The sequence below is a fragment of the Saccostrea cucullata genome, unplaced genomic scaffold, assembly GCF_032062105.1.
Source record: "Saccostrea cucullata isolate Sc308-1 unplaced genomic scaffold, CSIRO_AGI_Scuc_v1 ctg15539, whole genome shotgun sequence".
Classification (NCBI taxonomy): Eukaryota; Metazoa; Mollusca; class Bivalvia; order Ostreida; family Ostreidae; genus Saccostrea; species Saccostrea cuccullata.
In genome coordinates, this window is record NW_026919553.1 from 1 (window position 1) to 10,298 (window position 10,298).

At 31.8% G+C, this 10,298-nt stretch overlaps 1 long non-coding RNA gene across 1 annotated transcript; it reads right to left on the bottom strand.

Annotated features, from left to right (window-relative positions):
• Positions 1-2,950: 2,950 nt before the first annotated feature.
• On the bottom strand, positions 2,951-9,855 carry LOC134233367 (uncharacterized). Its single transcript, XR_009984986.1, has 3 exons — positions 9,736-9,855; positions 5,510-5,570; positions 2,951-3,186 (listed from the first exon to the last, which is right to left on the bottom strand). It is a non-coding gene; the product is annotated as an uncharacterized LOC134233367 (long non-coding RNA).
• Positions 9,856-10,298: the final 443 nt, after the last annotated feature.

Here is a 10,298-nt window from a genome sequence, read left to right on the forward strand (position 1 = left end):
AACCCCGGAAAAGGGGAGTGGAAAACGCAATTTGCATTCTTGACTTTTGGGAAAATTGTCACTGGGAGCATAAAATTAATTTTCCGTCCGTCATCATCACTCCAGTAAGAACCGGAAGTCACGAATTGGCTGATTTTTGCATTAAATAACATAGTTTAAAGGATTTAAACAATTTTAGACGTATTACATTTTTGTAAAAATAAAAGTTTCTTCCGGTCAAACAGGACAACGCTTCTCGTTGCTTTGCAACAAGCTGCTCTAGTTCTTATCCTATTTCTAAAGCCTCTGGTATTGTCACTTGTTTCATCCTCTTTCCTTTACTCTCTTAATTATGTCATTCACTTCTTTATCCATCTTAATTACTTTGATGAATAATTCTTTTCCTCTTTTTTAACTCTTAATTGCATCAATAACTCATTCTCATTCTTTACTGTAACCCTTTTAATAACGTCATTAACTTATTCTTATTCTCTTTCTTAACCTTCTTCATAATATCAATAATGAATTCTTTAACTCTTCCTTCACCCTCTTAATTATGCCAATGACTAATTATCCTCTTTCTTGACCTTCTTAATTATGTGACTGACTCTCATATTCTTCCTTAACCTCTTCATTATCTCAATACGTAAATCTTAACCTCTTCCTTAACCCTCTTAATTATGCCAATGACTAATTCATCTAACTTCAATGACTAATTCTTATCACCTTCCTTATTCCTCTTCATCATTTTTATGACTAATTCTCCTTCTCTTCTGTTACCATCTTTATTACCTCAATAACATTCTTATCCTCTTCCTTATGCCTCTTGATTACCTCAATAACTAATTCTCATCCTTTTTTGTTACCCTCTTAATTATGTCAATAACTAATTCTTGTCCTTTTCATTCTGTAACCCTCTCAATAACTTGACTATTCTTATCCTCTTCTTTATTCTTCTTAATTATGTCAATAACTAATTCTCATACTATTCCTTATCCCATTCTATGATGTCAAAAATAATTCTCATCCTTTTTTGTAACTCTCTTAATTATGTCACCGACTCTCATATTCTTCCTTAAACCTCTTTATTTTCTCAATACCTAAATCTTATCCTCTTCCTTAACTCTCTTAATTATGTCAATAACTTATACTTTTCCTCTTCCTTATCCTTCTTACTTAGGTCAATGACTAATTTTTATCCTCTTCCTAAATTCTCTTAATTATGTCATTCTCTTATCTTTAACTCTCTTAGTCAATGACTAATTCTCATCTTCCTGAATAACTTATGTCTTATTCTCTTCTAAATTCTCTTCATAAATGAACAATGAATACCTGTAATTCTTATCCTCTTCTATCTCAATCTCTTTATTATGAGATTAATCTTCTTAATTATGTCACTGATTTTTTTCTTTTTATTCCTTTACACTACTAATTACGTCAATCACTAATTCTCATTGACTTCCATAACCCTCTTAATTAACTCAATGACAAAATCTTGTCCTTTTCTGAAACCCTCTTAAAAACTTCAATCACTTATTCTCATCCTTTTCCGTAACCTTCTTAATTATGTCAATAACTAATTCCCATCCTCTTCTGTTACCCTCATAATTACATCAATAACTACTTCTTATCCTCTTTCTTACCCCTCTTAATTTTGTCGACTAAGTTTCATCTTATTCCCTAACCCTCTTAATTACATCCTTGAATTCTTATCCAATTCTTTAACACTTTTAATTATTTCATTGACTTTCATCCACTTCCTTTACTCTCTTAATTACGTCACCTAGTTTTTCTTTTTATTCTTTAACACTTCTTACTACGTCAATCACTTTTTCAATTCTCTTCCTTATCAATCCTAATTACATCAATGAATAATTCTTATCCTCTTCCTTATCTCTCTTAATAGTGTCAATAACTGACTCTCATCCTTTTCTAAAATCCTCTGAATTATGTCAATGACTTATTCTCAACCTCTAATTATATCATTAACTTATTCTAATCTTCTTCCGTAACCCTCTTAATTATGCCATTAACTTATTCTTATCCTCTTCCGTTACCTCCTTAATTAGGTCAATAACAAATTCTTAACATCTTCTTTCACCCTCTAAATTATGCTAATGACTAATTCTCATCCTCTTCCACGACCCTCTTAATTATGTCGCTGACTCTCATACTTTTCCTTAACTTCTTTATTATCTCAATACTTAATGACTAATTCTTATCCTCTTCCTAAAGGCTCAAACTTGCTGAAACTTGAGGTATACGCAAGGTTTCAGTATGCGTATACGGTTAAAATACATATGGTTTACCAATGGTTTCCGCAACAGAAACTTGCTGAAACTTGAGGTATACGCAAGGTTTCAGTATGCGTATACGGTTGAAATACATATGGTTTACCAATGGTTTCCGCAATAGAAACTTGCTTTACTTGAGGTATATGCAAGTATGCGTTTACAATATTGATATACATAGGGTATACTATAGGTTTCCGCAACGGAAACTGTAGTATTGACTACACAATTTAGCCCTGGTTTTCAACCAAAAGTCATTTCCCCCTGAATTCTCATATTGGAAAAAACAACAACACACTAACACTAGTTATCAAAGAATATTTAATGTTATTACCAACATTTACATACGTCGGGTTGAACATTTTTCTCTTGCATCATAAACATTTTTACAGCTAAGTCCAAGCCCTCAAGTCACGACAGGAGGACAGAGAAAATGTCTGCATTTAATGATGTCTCATATATCAGAGATATAATCTTGCGAGAGGAACTTAGAACTGCATTAATACTGCAATCATCAACTAAGCCTGAATTCGGTTTATGCAAGTCTAGTATTATCAAGGAAATGTAAAATTACTTGGTATAATAAATGCACAAGTTCACATCATAAGTAGCCAATAAGCACCAAGGTGGATTCCTTTGTTAAAAATTCATTTTGTAGTTCATCATCATCAAACAGAAAAGTCCCTGAGTGGTTCTCATTTTTTGATGACCCACTTACACTTATCATGCTGATGCTAGTGGTGGCTGCATGTTTTCGGAACTGTGCAACACATCACTGTAGTCTGCATGTATGACCTGTTCCAGTTTCAGTTGACTTTAAAAATATCAATGCTTGAGTATAGAGAGACTTGTTTTCATCATTGGAGAAATGATATCATGTTCAAGTTGGATTGATCTGCTCATCAGTTACTTCAACCTATTGAAAATATATATAAATATAGTTTAACAAAATCCCAATCTAAATAAAACAACATGTTAGATCCTCTCGCATACTCGCTACACAACCTCTAACAACATCCCATAGAAGGTCACGTCAGATGTCAAATACGGAACAACTCTAGACTTATTCGTTCCAATATATGAAATACAATAATTTTGCAGTTGACTATTTGATTGGTTAATAGAATTTGACCTCTGACATGACACTCTACAGGATGTTGTTAGATTTAGGCAGTATCTAACATTTAATATTAATTGGATGGACATAGTCCCTAATGCTGTTCTAGTACAAGCTTTTGTTTGATTAATTTCACATTTTAAGGTGGAATATCCCTCTGATAAGAGAGATAACTCTTCTGATAAGAGAGATAACTTTCTTCAGACATACTGTCATGAAATTCAGTGAATTATCATGTCAGAGTTTACAAGTTTCATTCATGGGAACCATTTTATGGTCAACTCATTCAAACTTATTATATGGTACAAATGTTGATTTATAGTTTCTATTGCAAGTATGTACATTAATGATTTACAATAATTTACTTAAAACATTTATACTCAGTTCCTTTAAACAGTGTAAATTGAAAAATCTCTATCTCTTAAAGTATAATTCTTTTAATTGTACAGAAATTTCAGATGCAGTATTGTTTATAAACATTTAATTAATATTTTGTTTCATTAAAAAATATTTTCAAGGGCGATAATGGAACGATAACTGTTGTTTATGGATGCGTGTTATTTTACATGCACAGAAAACAATTTGTAATTGTGATTTAAAAAGCAGCGCTTCAGTATGTTTTCTAATTGGAATTAGATAGGTATGAAAGTAAATATTATTTTTATATAAACCTCATATTTCTAATTTAATTGTGAGATAAAAAATAATAAATCTTTCTATTTACCATATCAAATTTTCTTCACATTATGATTTGACATATTATTCATTTCTGAAAAAAGTAAGCAACGCTTCATACTTCAAACTATTTTCCATTTGAATTTAATGCTATAGTTGTTGCTGAAAATCAATGTCTGGATTTTTTAAAAAAAAGTCGTGAAATTTGGAGCAGAGGGATATTGCCCCTTAAGCATTTTTTTTTATCAGAATGATTAAAAATGAAATCTAAAAATTTATCAAGTGTAAAATATCATTAGTTTATTTAAGATGCCTCTTTAAAACACTTGACTAGGGGAAATGAAATAAACAAACTTGAATTTATTTAAATGTACCTGAATATATATGCTTAGATTTGTTCCTGATTTTCAGAATAAATTAAGGAATTTTCTTTCATTCTACTTGTTCATCAAAATATTTTTTTATTTGAATAACAGCTAGAGGCCCATAGACCTTATAGGTATCATGTAACAACTTTCACTCAATTGAATTTGGTTCGTGTTTTAAACAAAAAGCCATGAAATTCCAAATTTTGAAAGATGCACCATTGTTTTTCATAATTATACACTTAGCATGCTTACTTTGGTTACTCAATACACAAAGGTAGATCAGAGTAATAAAGATAAAATGCAATTCCATTTTAAAACCACCAGTTGTGTACCCCACCCCACAGGAACCACTAACCCTGGGGCCACACATTTCAAAATTTTCTAAATGTTATCTTAAGTTTTTTTCATCATAAATGGTTGATTAATTCCAAAGAGCTATATGGACCAACCCTAGTACTAGAACCCCTGACCTTGGGGCCATGAATTTCATAATTATGGTAGATGACTCAGTGCTCATTACAATCATGGCCAACAGTTTGACTGCTTGATGTCCAGGAGTAAAAAAGAAGGGGGGGGGTATCATAAAATTGACAAATTTTGTTCCCCTTCATTGTTGGTGCTTTGTACCAAAATTGGTTGAGCGGTTGCAAGGAAGAAGCTGAAAATGTTCAAATGTCAACACACGACAGACAAAAACAGATAGTAATAGGTCACCTGAGTTTACTAAGGTGACCTATAAATAGGCCTGTTTATAAATACTTATTTTAAATAAATCAGAGAATTTTAGTAGGTGGCTCGCAAAATGAGACTTTCTAAGAAAATGTTAACATCTGTTAATTTGATGGAAATGCCGAACATATCAAGATATTATATAAAGCTTAAAAAGTAGAGGAAAGCAGCTTACACCCCCCCCCCCCTCCCCCTTCCCCCACAACACACACTCTGACAACCACTGACTATGATAAATAGAGAGCTTTAAATTATACAGTAAGATTAAGAAAACAATAGAAAATAAAAACATAAACTTTGTGCTTTAGTCCTTAATTTCCTAAAATAGAGTTACATAAGTTCTATTATACTTTTTTAACAGAAGTATTCTTCATCCTCTCTTAGTTTTCAGATGATTTGTTCCATGGATATCTGAAATTAAAATAGATCGAGTTAGTACAGTACATAACAGTAATAACTTTTTTGTTTTTAGCATGAGCTCAGAAAAGTCTCAAAATCCACTTGCATGCCCATTTCCTTGCACCTGACATGCAGTGAAAATTCTAATGGACACATGACAAAGAAGAAAAAATGATTGGAAATTGTATCATTTTAAAATGGACACAGTCACACTCTGGTCTAATTCTAAGTGGCAGTCCTATCAGGCTATCTCAACCTCAATTTACAAGATTTTTAAATGCAATTATATCTGAGAGTGAGAAAAATTAAATAAGTTATAATTTTCCATAAAAGCAAGACTACATCTAAATTATGTTTGTTTAAGATATGTAGGCCTTCTCCGATTCAAAATTATAATTCATTTAATAATTAATTTCATTTAATATTCTATTTCACATCAAGGAAAGATCATTTGTATAATAACACAGAACTAGGACTCTTCGGTGGCCATTTTTGAAAACTGATTTAATTAGTGATAGAAATATGGCAAATGGTAAAAAGCTTTAAACAGAAAGATTACAAAAATCTTATTTGTGTATCAGTCATTTTATCAAGTCAATAAAATTTAGAGATCATAAAAGTATTATGTCAAATTTTCATAATGTGTCACATTGCCAGTGGTTAGAGTGACACGCCTAGAGTTGGGGAGTAAGAGCTGATTCCTACATCACGGGTCTGAATCCAATGTAGTACATGTACATAGAGACTGGTCCCTCTGATGAGACTGTTGGTGACGTGTCCACATTAATAAAAAGTTCTCTAAAGGGTAACAAATAAATACAAGTATATGACTGTATAATGAATCAATAAATGTAACTTAAGAAATTGAAAATGGCCAATTGCCCATTTCATCAAGCTCCAGTTTATCATAATACACACTTCAGGTAAATACTGTTCTGTTCATATCAAGAGAATAATTTTTATGGTTGTGATTTCTGATATATTTTGAAACTGCACCACATTTAATACACAAGGTACAATAAAAATATGGTATTTCTAATGAACAATTACACCATGCACACTACCGGTAAATCAAGTTTTAGGTTGCTAAAATAGTGTTAATTGTTTCATATAGATCAAAACATGCACATGTGTCAGCATGAAATTACAATCGATCTATTAATTTAAAATAAATATCATTTTAACATTTTACGTTCAATTAATGATAATTATGCCTTGTAAGAAAAGATGTTTATGTATCTTCGTGTATAACTATTTTGTTCATGTACGATAATGTTTCAAAATCATAATGTATGGTATGAAACTTAATAAAATACTTCAACTTGAATAATGTGAGGCATACTGAAAATTATCAAGTCACTTTCATATCCCAAAATCTGCAAGTTCTCAGGAATTTTACTTTCATGACTATACAGCATGTACAAATTGGCATTTCACAGTGATACAATACTACACGATGGTAACAGGTCCGTTCGCCCGATCTACTTGTTCGCCGGAGTCCGTTCGCGCAGGGTCCGTTCGCCCAAGAATTTCTTCGCCCAAAATCTTGTTCGCCCTATTAAAGTTTCGCCCAATACTTATATATTATATTATATATTAACTTAATTTGACTTATTTGAAATAAAGATTAACATACATGTAATTTTTTTTCCTTTACGAACTTGGATTATTTTTTCTGAAACCAGGAACAATGTTTATTTAGTCTTAATTAATTTTTGATTTGATTCTAATGCATTTATTAATGATTTGGTGTTTGCACTATAATTAATTAGATGACTAATCTCAATGTTAATTGGGGGGATACACCCGTGTTGTTTTTACGAATTGCGCTATGTTTTGAAAACAATTAAGGGACTGCGCTATGTTTTGAAAACAATTAAGGGAATGAGACGTTAATAGATCCCTTATAGAACTGAGCAGCGGATCCTGAAGGTTTTACCTTTGAAGAATCTCCCTTTGATCTCAAAAAAAGATTTATAAGAAGATGGAAAATGAAAATTCAACATTCAACTCTCAACCATGGCAGAGGTCAACCCCCCGTGCCTGTCCTGTGGGAGAGAAGTACGTCCGCGACAGCATGCCATCAGTTGTGATGCATGTGAAGGTTGGCAGCATCGCCTGTGCAACACTGGTAAGAATTACATTTATTTTACAACAACTTTAATAAATGAAATTATTTAATAGTTCTAGTTTAGAGGAATCTAGCAAAAATTGTGATATAGAAATAAATAAATAAACAAATATTTTTCTTTTACCTTTTTGTAATTAGCATACACATTTCTTTTGTATATATTTATTTTAACTGAATAAAAAGAAATAAATTAAAATAAATAATTAATCAAATTCAATGCAATCAAATCAAATAAAAAAAGGAGAAAGAATAATGCAGATTTCATTGTTTATTATTTACCAATGAAGGATATACTTGTATTAATATTTAATTAATTTATTTTTTCATGAATATATATGTGGAATATTAATTTTTTTCGTTACTAAACTTGAGAAAATTTGGGATGCAAGTCATATATGTAGTCAACAAATATAATATATAAAATGATATGTCAAATTGAGTAAAAATAAATAATAAATTACCAAAAATTCAATTTCTCAAAATCTACTGAGTAATTTTGTATGTGAAAAATACTCCAAAAATATTAATAAAATTAACATAACATTGTCGACAACAAATTTAAAATATTTAAGAAACCTTGTATTTTTATTTTTAAAATAAACGACACCATATCTCCTTCATAATTGAAATGCTACCATACTTAATACCTTCCCTTTTTTTTCTTTTCATTGTATGTTTATTGTCATACTTTGCACATATGGTATACTGTATCATTTATGCTATTGTATCATAATCATGATAAAAATATTGATAATTTTAATTACAAATATGATGACTATTTTATATATTGTACCTGGTGTATCATACTGATGTTGGTTTTGGTGTGAGTCCAATAAATGGACTTGCTTGCTGATTATTAAACAGAGCATTTAATTAAATGTGATGAAATAATATTATTCAGCATAGTCTTAGTACATTTATAATTTCAATTTTCACTTGGTTCATAAGTTGAGGCAATTGCTATCATGTGTAATTTAAATACATATTGTAAAATATGAATATATTGAGGAAACTTTAATTTTGTTGGCAAATTCATAGATGATAACATGATATTGTAATATTAGTCTTTTACACATACATGTCATAGATATGCCTGGGTATTGTTGGTAAGGATGAAAAATATCAAAGTCGTAGTTTTTTGTGTATTTACATCTTATCTAGCTTCTATTGAACAGGGCATGTAAATATATAAATGATAAAATGATATAGTAATATTATTATATGTACATTTCATTTGAATCAGTATCTGTAATTGTAATTGGAATATGGATAATTAACAGAGTAGATAAATCAAAGAGTGGTAAGCAATTCTAGTATATTTGTTTCGAACAAAAAAAATGCAAACTTTAAAATTTTCCAGGGATATCACTACAACGGTACAACGATGTAAAACATGGTAGGGAGGAGCTCCACTGGTTCTGTGGACCATGTGAGGCGAGGTATTGGCCAGCCGACCCACCAGCTGATGTTGACCCTCCAGTCCAGCCAGCCGACCCACCAGCTGATGTTGACCCTCCAGTCCAGCCAGCCGACCCACCAGCTGATGTTGACCCTCCAGTCCAGCCAGCCGACCCACCAGCTGATGTTGACCCTCCACAATCAGTCAGTATTATTTCGAATGTACCAAAAATGTAAAAAAAAAATCATTTTATGATATTCTACATCAAATCTGGGCGAACGGACCCTGTGCGAACGAAAAATTGGGCGAACGAACTCTGGGCGAACAAAAAATCGGGCGAACGGGGTATCGGGCGAACAATTTTTTGGGCGAACGAACATGGAACCCTACACGATGGCATTCTCCCAACATGATGCCCTCTAACACAATGGCATTTTCCCGACATGATGCCCTCTAACATGTCTAATATTTACGATTCTAGACTGCACGTATGTTAAAAATATATTCAACCCCTTCCTCGGCTGTGCAGCACAGTCTTCCATCAATAATAAAAACAATTCAGCAAAAAATAAATGTAGGATTTAAGAAACTACTCCTGCGAATAACAGTGAACACATCCAGCAGTTATAATGAACAACAAAGCTCACCTTTTCTGAAAGAACATAAGCGTGGGGGCAAATCTTTCGATTTTCCGAAAAAGTAAACACCGGATACAAGTTCATAACGATATTATCCTCTAAAACCAACCTACATTTAAAATTCCGGAATACTACAACACGTATGTGCCTTTTTTTTTTTACATGATTGGGACGATGCAGAAAAACATATTCTAATAATCATACGAAAACATGCAAGATAAATACAATGGTACAAAATGCATGCGGCCGTTTTAACAGCACTTAATTATACGTATTACAACCTAAGCTGAGAATGACTTACAAGGCGCTTTTTCAAAATAATTATAACTGTACAATGGCCGATTTGAATTTTTGGAACGCGCCGTTTTGACCCAACTTTATTCTTACGATTGCAGACAATAAAAACAAAAATAAAGGTGCTCTGAACTGTAAGAAATAACTACCTGTATCTAATCTGTCGTTTGAGGTGCCTTTCTTCTGTGTGGAGTCAAAAGATCTTCTCATCTCTGTTGTTTTTCTTGAGCAAGTTCTTGGTGTTTTCTTCGCCATTTTGTCCCTCTTTTTTCTACTAA